The following is an 8,505-nucleotide window of genomic DNA, read 5'->3' as shown; positions in this document are numbered from 1 at the left end:
ATAAAGCTCATATTAATTTCTTTCTCTTTAAGTGGAGTGAGTAGGCAGTGATTTTATGATGTGCTTCTTGGGCAGAGCTAGAAATGGGATAAACTTCTGAGGCAGAAATAACACAGAATTTGTTTCCATGTTTGCCGAAGAAATAGATGAATCGAAGGGAAGGCAATGTAGTCACAAGAATATTTCACTACCTAGGCTAAATAACAGAATAATAACAGAAAGGTTACCTGGAGTAATTGTCCATTGTCCCAAGCGGAAAGATGATGGAATAAATACTACACAATATTTGTTTAACTCAGAAACATGCAAAGGGAAAGAAGAACAGGAGATGATGAATTCGAAGGAAGAGCTGAAGCCCAGGAGGTTTTTACCCCTTCCTCATAACCAACCACAGTCATGGAAGCACTTTATCTTGTTCTCCAAATTCTTGGACATGAACCTCTAACTAAGCATACCAGAACTCCCCCTACTGAAGAGCCATCACAACCACAAGTAAATATTTGGGGAGTTTCTTTGGCAAAAGACTTCTCTGTTGTAAAGTTTCAAGTCCTTATCAAACTTAGACAAAAAACAAATGAAAGAATTCCCTTTTGGATATATGCTACCAAAGAACATGCAATTTAAACATATTTTGGTTGATTTTTTTGGAAACCACAAAGCGTGGAAACAGGATATAGACAGATATATAAAGTCTTAGAGACACTACTTGCTGGAATACAGCTGAGTATAAATGAACTGAGATGCCAAGCAACAAGGAAGGCCTGTCCACAAACTGTGAGCTCACAGCCACCTTGACCCAAGTCTGCAGTTAGGATTAAGAGCTGAACCACAGCCATTTCAAGCACCATGACATTATCTCACCTTAAGTCCTTTTGCTGATCCAAAATAAGGTTTATTTGTGGATCGGTATTTTGTGACTGACATTTTTATGTACCTCATTTTCTGTTGTGGCAATGACTGTTGTGGCAACAAGTGATAATGCCTTGTACTTCAGAGTTTGCTGATGTATAAGCCACTCTAGAGGCAATTGCCCAGGAAGAAAGCAGCAATGAGCCATGCATCAGCCATATAGAGAGCATTGAGAAGAGTTAGAGTGTGCTGCTGTGCCACCAATCTTCTCAGCAATTAGAAAAAGAAAGGTTGGCAGAGACACTTGGTCCCCAGCAGTGTTTCTTGTCAGGTTTTTGAGCTGTAAAACTCAAGAGCTAGAAAAAGCAAAAAAAAATTCAAGAGCCACTTAGTGAGAGGAAGGGGCTCTTTGCCAAAGCATGGGTCAATGGAAATCTGCTGTGACCAAAAGAGTAAGTAACACAGAGATGGCCCCCATGTCACAGCTTCTATTAGCACAGGGACTTCCACATGACCACTTCTGACTGACCATGATTCCATCAGCAATGTGTACACACCATGTTTGGTACTGTCATAGATGTAAAAAGGCATAAGTAGAAAGGGAATAGCAAACCTATCACCCCAAATAGCATAAAGAGATTATTTTCCTAAAATATAGGTGCTGAATGTCAGTTTGATGCCAATCATCGGTTTTTAATTATTTTTTTTATTGCTTCACAAGACTTTTTCATGCAAATGCTAAGTGCTGAAAGAAAATGCTAAAAGTAAAAATGTGATAGGATAGGCTCAGGAAAAGCTTTCTCCTGAAAAAAAGGTTAGATTTGAATGAATTATCATTTTACAACACAGACATTTCAATGTTTCTTATTATTGTGATTAATTCCTTTCAATAATCTCTCAAGAAGGAACATCCTTTTACTATCTGTAAGCCTGGAATTACTATGCAAGTGTGCTGAAGAGTGCTAGAGACAGGGAGACAGGTATGTACTCAAAGCCACCTGGGTACTTCTCCTTCATGACTCACTCTGGAAACCTCAAAGGAAGCATGAAGAGAGTGTTTCTCTCCAAATGACAATAGAACAATCCATGCCCTTGACAAATCAGGTCAGAACAAAGTAGGCTGCTTCATTTTCACTCCAATATCCTTTTGCATGCTCTTCAACAAGGAAGACAAGAAGAGTACATTAAGTGGCTTTCCCCATCCACATTATCCTGTTCTGCATCTGTGTTGATGATACATGCTGATGAGTTAAATTCTTTCCTTAGACCATGTGTGTATGTGAAGTTGTGTTCTCTTCTCCAAGAATGTGAGCAGGAAGCGCGTTCTGAGTCTTGAGATTCTACTCATCAATGGAATATGCTGCCATTATTGCACTAAGCTGCCACAAATAAGAGTTGTGCACTCTCAAGAGCAAAAGAGGAAACACAGCAGCAGTACTGCCAGTACTTTGCAGAGGCACAAGAAGGTCAGTGTTCCACAGATATGCTCTACATATAGACACGTGTGTATGCAAGAAATTTATTCCCTCCCCTGGTGTGCTACATGTTGTTTTGTACATACAGCCCTCTTTTCTGATGGCAAGCCTTAAGGAAGTACCATCAAAACAAGATCCCTGGATATGCATGAAATTGTTTGACTTGTCCATATTTTACTTTTTCAAGCTTTGGCACACAAGTTTCACTTCCAGAAAAAAAACAAAAAACAAAGGGGGCTTAGACATAGGGAACCAATTTTGACCCCTGATTTAGTTTTCAGCACTCTGTTAATGCTTATATCTGATAGTGCTTGTTTCTGTCACTTTCTACAAGAAAAGCAATAGTTAAGTTGGCATGAGATTCCCTATGTCATTGACAATTTCATAGTACTGGAATCAGGTGGACTTTGGCTGTTCCATCTCTATTCAGTTGTTTGCTTTGTAATCAGTCTATTTTTAAAATCAGAATAACCTCTCATGGATATTTGGCTGTGTCTGAGTGCAGTACATGAATTAACCTTCAAATGTGCAAATGTAACAGTCTGCAATGATTGCAGTCATCTTTCATTACAGACCCTTTTACACAAATAGGTTTCTTCCACATAGGATAAGCTTCCTCAAAATTAGCAAAACCAATACCACAGGCATCAAAGGAAGGAGGCACCAGAGGCAGAATCCAAGAAGCAAGGGGAGCCGTATCACTCAGCCCAAGGCCAGGGACAATGTGACCATCCTCACTGTCCTTCCTTGAGCTCTGCCAGGGTTATCATCTCTGTGCTGGCCCCAGAGCAGGTGCACATCATCTCTTAGAATCTGAGCCTGAGCTGGCATTCCAAACTGCTTAGCTTCCAGTGAGCCCTGACACATGTGTGGCCTATCACAACAGGTACCTGCCAGAAAGAGACCTATTTCTGAAGGAGATATTAACCTCAAAGCTAGAAGTGTCCATCCTTTCTTGAACCCACAAATATGTCTACTCTTGTAAAATGCACCATGGCTTATGTCAGAGGATAGATTGCTAAAAATTTTTCAAGTGAAGTGTGTACAGAAGAATCAGACTGGGCTGGGGAGAAGCAAAGGCAGAATTTGAAATGGTGGCAGCTGAAATAAGCTCAGGACAGTATCTACAGAAAGAGTTTCCAGTCACTATGACCAGAATTATGATCCTGCAAATCACCAAGATATGTTAGATTTCTAATTACCTGAGTTAAAATGAGTAGTACTACCCCATATTACATATAGTTACTGGGAAAGCCCAAAGCTATCATTTCATTAAGCATCATTTAGATTTCTTCTGCATTTGTGTACTGCATTACACTACTCACGCACAGTTAGCTCTGGTCAGGTCAGGGCAGTTAAAACAACTGAATTCCAAGTAGCATAAAGAAAATTTAGACCTACTCTCTTGATAATTTTGAACAGTCATTTGACCCCTTATCTATAACTTGTACCCTTACAACTTACTGAACTGAGGAGAAAGATCTTTGGGACATTAGGTACTCATCAGCTGATAAAGCATGTCACTATTGTCTTCCTCTCTACACAGCTTCAGAAAGATGTTAAGAAGGAGAAAACCAGCAAAGGGATGAAAAGTGCTACTGAAAAAAGTGAATAGGTAAATGAAAAAGCTCTGAATCTTCCAGTGTGTGTTTATTACTTTCAAAGTAGCTAACTATGTGTTTTAAACTACTTCACGAGCTTAATGAGCCTGGTATTTGAGGAATGAGTTCATTGAGTTATGAGTTCAGCATAAGGAAATTACGGTGGAGACATTAGTTAGAAAACACTTGTAAATTGATGACATTTTACAAAAACAAACAAAACAAGAAACACAAAGCAAATACAGCAGACCTATTGGAATATTCCCCAAAAGAAATAAAAAGGTGATTTATCAAATTTGAGATCCCCATGAAATTCTAAAGAAAGCTACGATTGGAGAATTAATGATTCAACATCCATACTAGCAGCTGTCACATTCAGTGTAGTAATTAAGCAAATCAATCCTTTTGTTAGAAAGGTATAAATGAAAATACCAATTTTACAGGCAGAAAAGGAGCAAGATAGTTAATAATTGTCATCATCTAAATATAAACTCAGAATTATATGACACCAAGTTTTATTCTCATTCCTTTGGATCATGCGGACTAGATCAGTTCCATTAAATCTCTTTTACATTCAGGACACACACAGAAGAGCAGTGAGCCTGCAAGCTACCTGACTGTACAGCTACTGCACAATGCACTCTGTGGATACCAAAGGGAAATAAATAGAAATTCTATCAAAATACAGTATGAAAAAATAAGCAAGTAAAATACTTCTACCAAAATATTTTTGCTAAATTCAAACAGCTGCTACATTTTCTGCACCTAGCTGAAAGCACTCTCATTGTTCTAGAAGTCCATCACAGTCTCACCTGACTTCCTTGTCTGTCAGACTGTGGTGGGATGGAAGCTGTGAATTCATACATGAAGAGCAAAATGTAAGAAAAACTTATTGAAAATAAATATGCTAAATTGATTAAGGAAGTACATAGAAATCAGCCATAGTATGGTACAAAATAGATATGCAGCTTTAATTGTAGCTCCTATGATGTGTGCTAGATACATTTCCTTCTTTGTCTTGGAGAAGCATCCATAAAAAGAACAAACAATTTAAGTTATCACAAAAATATAATTAGAATTAATGATGACACAGATTAAATATATAATTAATTCAAAATTTAGTACCAGAACCATCCATTCCTATCTAAGCCATCTAAAGGTGGAAAAGGGGATTTTACAAATGTTTACAGGAGCTACCAACCTGTGACTTGTTTCTTTAAAGTATGGTTTGTGCTGCTACTCTATTGTATGCACAAAGAAATCTAAAATGGATGGCATCACTCCTAAAAACAAGAACAGAAAACCTCCAAAAAAACCCATCTACAAAAGAGATAAAGTTCCAGACTCTGGTTCTGTTCTTTCTGCAACACTGTACAATCCTGACATTCAACGCTGGGAAAGAGCATGAAGGTAGTCAAAAACTTATAGTTGTTATTCTTCTTTATGGAGACATTCATAAACATACTCACACAGCTATCAACACTTCAAGAAACCAAATGTTTTAAGAAAAAACCCACTAATCTAAATAAAGAAAGGGACTTGGGCAGCCTTATTCCAACAGTTGTGTATTCTCGTCAAGAAACACTGATGTTACAGGTTATAAGCACAGGCCAAGTGCTTATAATTAGCCTCCTAAATCCAAATTTATCACTAAAATGAAATTAAATCTACATGCATACACAGAAGACCAAATTCTGTCCAAATTTAGTCACTGATAAAAGAGTTATATTTACCAACCTGTGGCACATCTGGAAGAGTTACAGGCACGGCTCAGGTGGGGAGTAAATCAGGACAGAATTAAACCTCTGGAGTGCATGGCTATATGGCAGCCAGATGTGCTGTCTGTCAACAAGAATAATCCCTTCTGAGGCACTGACTCCATCCCCAGCAGAAGGAGCATTATTAGCCAGTGTCATGCAGGCAGTTTCACTAATGTACTCCCTTGGTTTCAGGGATAAACACATGCAGAACCCTGCAATGCATAACTCCCACACACTAATAGAGTTAGGCAGACTGGTCAGACCTCCCAAGCTGAAGGTCAAACAGTGTAACTTGTAAAATATCCAGCCTGCAATCCCCTCCACTCATAGTAGTTACAGTCTCCTTGTTTGCACTTCACCCAGTCAGCCTGCAGGTGATTGCTTGCCAGAGGATTTGCAGCTTTGCCTCAGAATAGCACAAGATACTTTTATCTTAAGAAACACAAAGTGATTGCCACAGTATATTTGTCAGTATATCTGACAGTGAACTGAGGCAAAACAGCCAGAATTCTTAACTAGAAATGCCACAAACATCTCAGGAGATTTGTCTCTGATAGCTACCTACCTCCAGACTGCAGAAGACATTTGTAGAGCCTGGACCATGTTCCATGTTTATCTGATTAAAAGAGTAATGATTCTTCTCTGGAAGATGATGACAGAGCAGATGATCCAGCAGGCTCTTTCCTAGTCTGTATATGGCTTGATAGATGCTACATTCAATTTTCCATGGCTACATAATGCATGGAATGGAGACCTAAAGTTTTAGTACTTCATATGCATGAGGAGTAGAACAATGAATTCCTAAAGTCAGATTCCCATACCGATACCCAAGGTGGTCAACATTTCACTTATGGCATTGATGTCACCAGCGGTATTCACAGAGAAGCACTGGTCTGCCTAAGGATGATAAAACCTAACTCATGGCAACTTAATACAGGTATCCCTTGCACTTTGAAAACAAAATATCATCATGCAAAACTCTTTTAGTAGAGGAGTGCAACTTTAAAGCTTCTTGACTGCCACTCTGTGTCTATGGAGACACTAGAAAGCTTTGCTAATTGACAAAAAAAAAAAGAAATGAAAGCATCAAAGCAGTGAAGTAAATTAATAAAATTAATGTTCCCTGGAAATGACATTGAGGAGGAGCTTAGAAATATTTTTAATCATGTAACTATTAATCCTCGTTGTTGGAAGATGCATGCTGAGGGCTGGGGCTTGGGGTTCATCATCAGGGATGTTCCATCCACCCTGTAGGAGGATTTGGAGTCACTCTTTGAGGCCTCTCTTTTGACCTCTTGCTCTAAGAGACTTCCTTGCAAAGCTTTTCTGCCAGTCAAAGTAAGGGAGGTTTCAACCTGAGGTACAGAATAGTGGAATTTAAGAAAAAGTTTGGAGCTATCATTGCTGAATTTTACAGCATGTTGCAATCCTCTATGTGTAGAAAATCATGCTGTGAAAAGCCACAAAGGAGACAGACAGACAAAGAGACATTGCTACTTGCTTTGGGATGAACAATTTTCCATCATTTCTCTGTGAGAGAAATGACTGGAATGGTACAATAAAGTTACAGGGATCACAGTGTGACCCATGTCTTTTGGGGACAATTCATACAAAGGACGGCTGTGCAGACTTGAGCACTTTTCCCCAGTTGTACCCAGTAACACCAACTGATAAAATGTTTGTTCCTGTATCCCATAATAGGACTTAAGGATTGTATTCAAGTAGCTGTTCATGAATCTATGACAATAACTGAAATGGGAAAGCAGAAGTTGCCTTTCTTGTCATGAAAATCTGTATTATGTCTGTTAGAGCTTACTGGTTTGTATCCAGAATTTAATTTCTTTTCTACAGAAGCAAATCAATTTTAAGCACTAAGGTATTTTGATGTATTCGTTTATCTCTGATTTATTTGTATAAACATGACAAATTTAAATTCTAAACACCTTCAACCCTTCACCCCTCTGATGGTAATTAATTCATAGCGTGTTCCAGTGCCACTCAGTGCAGGCTTAATCAGATCATCAGTGGTGGATGTTAACCACAACATCTGTGACATTTGCATCAAACCAGGAGGAGCCTGGTGCTGTATGAAACCACTCTCATGACACAGTTCATTTTGAGAGTGTAAGTAGCCTGCTTAGAAAACAGGATTAGATGAAGTATTCTATTAGCACACTTAATCCATAACTAAAATAATATTCATTACTCCTATCCCGTTGTAGGAGACAAATGTCTTATTTAAGCTCAGAATGACCCATCTGAACAGGACCTATGGAGTTACATTATGAAACTGAAATCTGTAATGAAAAAGATAAGTTGGAGCTTGTAACACAGCAAAATTGTGTATCAGCTAGGACACTGCTGTGTCAGAGGTGCCACTACTTTGTCAGCATTGTTCCTTTGCAGGTGGCAAGGATAAAATTATATTTTTTTCCTTTAGATATTACACTGTGGTCTATAGTGGAGAGGTCCAACCACTATGCCTTCCTTGGATATATCTGAGCAGAGCATTAACTTTTCAGACCATTGACTGTCTGCTGGTATTTCCACAATATCTGTGTTGCAGCCATGGTTTTGACTCACACTCCAGGGCTGAGCTGGAGGACTCCAGACTAAAACAATGAGTGCCGACAGCTCCAGTGGAAGAGCCAAGCTCCTGTCGTGAGTGGCTGTCAGAACACATATGCTGTGCGTGTGCACTAGAGGACGGACTTGAACAGTAATGCTGTGTTTTTCTCCAGACACAAAGGCTGTCTGTAAGCCCTGTCAGAACTACTTCTTCTGGACTGGAAACAGCTGCAGGATCTTTGTCAGGGAGCT

At 39.0% G+C, this 8,505-nt stretch overlaps 1 long non-coding RNA gene across 1 annotated transcript; it reads left to right on the top strand.

Moving 5' to 3' along the window:
- The first annotated feature begins 1,573 nt into the window (after nt 1-1,573).
- On the top strand, nt 1,574-6,763 carry LOC111937609 (uncharacterized). The gene is made up of 4 exons (XR_002868674.2): nt 1,574-1,663; nt 1,752-1,829; nt 2,154-2,315; nt 3,871-6,763. It is a non-coding gene; the product is annotated as an uncharacterized LOC111937609 (long non-coding RNA).
- Nucleotides 6,764-8,505: the final 1,742 nt, after the last annotated feature.

The sequence above is a fragment of the Cyanistes caeruleus genome, chromosome 21 (assembly GCF_971803275.1).
Source record: "Cyanistes caeruleus chromosome 21, bCyaCae1.hap1.1, whole genome shotgun sequence".
NCBI lineage: Eukaryota > Metazoa > Chordata > Aves > Passeriformes > Paridae > Cyanistes > Cyanistes caeruleus.
Note: the sequence above shows the minus strand (reverse complement) of the source record. Positions and strands in the feature narration are given on the sequence as shown.